Below are 2,219 nucleotides of genomic sequence, written 5' to 3' on the forward strand. Positions count from 1 at the left end.
TGTGGGGATGTTGGTGGGCCAACGCAAACTAGAATGGACCCAGCAACCGGTCAGGTAACGAAGAAGTATAATAAATTGAGGGACCGAAAAGAAATAGTTAAAATGGTAGTTGTGGGTTGTTTACCTTTTAGTTTTCCTTCTTCTGATGTCTTTATTCATTATATTTAAGCAATTTATAATCCTATGTTTAATGGTATTCCTAGAAGTACTTGTAGGGCCGATATTTTTAGACTTCATTCATAATATTGTTTTAATGTATCAACATTGTTAAAAAATATTCAATGTAGATTGTCTCTAACTTCTGGTCTTGTTCGTGATGTAAATAAAAATGATTATTTAACCGTTACTTGTCACTGGATGGATAGTAATTTTATGATGCAAAAACGTATTCTTGCTTTTTTATATGATGAAGATCGTAAACATACTAGAGATTTTATTGTTGATTCTATAGTTAAAGTTGCCGGATTTTATGGTATCAAAAATAAAATCTTATGTATTGCTTTTGATAATGCTTCTAACAACAAGACTGCTATATAAAAATATAAATTTAAGCTATCTCCGTCGTTGCCTGAAATTTTTCATATTAAGTGTGCATGTCATATATATAATTTAATTGTAAAAGATGGTCTTGAATTTTTTGAGCTTTATATTGAAAAAAATCGTCTTGTTGTTGGTTTTATTCAAGGAGATAATCGTTGATCGAGAATTAGAGAATTTAAAGTTAAATACCAAGAAAATGGACTTGCACCGATATTGATGCCTGAGGAAATTGATATTAGATGGAATTCTACGTATGACTTTTTAAAAACTTGTTATAAATATAGAGTTCCTATTACACTAGCCTTTAACCAACATTGTGGTTCATTTGTTAATTCTGTTGATTGCATGCTACATGATTCTGATTGGATTGTAATTAATGATCTTGTTAAGTTTTTAGAAAAATTTTATGTTGCTACAATTGAATTTTTCGGTGCTTATTATCCTACTGTTTGTAATATTTTGGGCTATATAGCCGATATTTCTGATTTGCTCAAAGAATATAAAAATAAAGAATGTTATAAAGAAGTTATTGGTGTCATGTTTACTAAATTTAAAAAATATTTTTTCTCGATTCCTCCTATTTACTTGGTTGGTGCTATGCTAAATCCGTGCATGAAATATAATACTATGTGCCACTGTAGTACTATTATTTATGCTAACTTAGAAATAAATACTAACAATGATTCTAAACAAGTACAACCTGATTTGTGGACGGCAATAAGTGATGCGAATGAATACATAGAAAATTTATATAATCACTATGCTGATTTATTTGATTTAGCCGTACCTATAAATATCACTCCAACTGTCGTTCCTCATCCTCCCGAGGAGCCATCATCTTCTTAAAGGCCGGCACATAGTGATTTTCCTGATTCCTTTTATGATTTACCTTGTTGGAACAGTGTTGATGAGAGAGCTTACACATCAACTTATCGGGAAGAGGTGAAATATTATCTTCGATCGCCGCCAGAGAATTGCAGACGACGGATCAACACCTTGGATTGGTAGAGGGTAATGAAACACAATATCCTGTGCTTTCAAGATTTGCTAGAGATATCTTGAATGTTTCAATATCAACCGTTGCATCAGAGAGCGCCTTTAGTCAGTAACGATAATAGCTTGGAGGCAACCGACACTCATTGGAAAGCAGTGCAATGAATGTTCTAGTTTGCCTCAGAGATTGGATTAAAGAGGAAAGAAGAAACCAAGGAATGGAACCAAAGTCGAACAACGAGCTGAAACTTGAAGAAATTATGTCTTCACGGGAGAACTCAGCAGAATCAAGTCCAATGCATGATTTTGCCCCCGTTGACTTAGACTATCCTATGCAAGTTCCCATTAATATTAACATGAATGAGTTGGAAAAAATGATGCATAATTTGTAGATTTTTCATTTATGTAAATTATAAATTTTGGATCATTTCGCAATCACTAAAATTTCCCAAATTCATTCACTCCTTAGTCCTTACTTTGTAATTTTTTTCACTTAATGATTTAAATTGAATTTCTAGTTTAAATTAAAAAATTACTTCTAATATATTATTAATTTACTACCAAGTATTATTAATTTATTATATTAAGTAGCATATGTTTTGTATATTTTTGTATATATTTTCTATAGGTGTGCATATTTAACGTATACATATGTATATGTTTTATAAATTAGTATATAACTATAT

This window comes from Capsicum annuum, chromosome 6 (genome assembly GCF_002878395.1).
Source record: "Capsicum annuum cultivar UCD-10X-F1 chromosome 6, UCD10Xv1.1, whole genome shotgun sequence".
Classification (NCBI taxonomy): domain Eukaryota; kingdom Viridiplantae; phylum Streptophyta; class Magnoliopsida; order Solanales; family Solanaceae; genus Capsicum; species Capsicum annuum.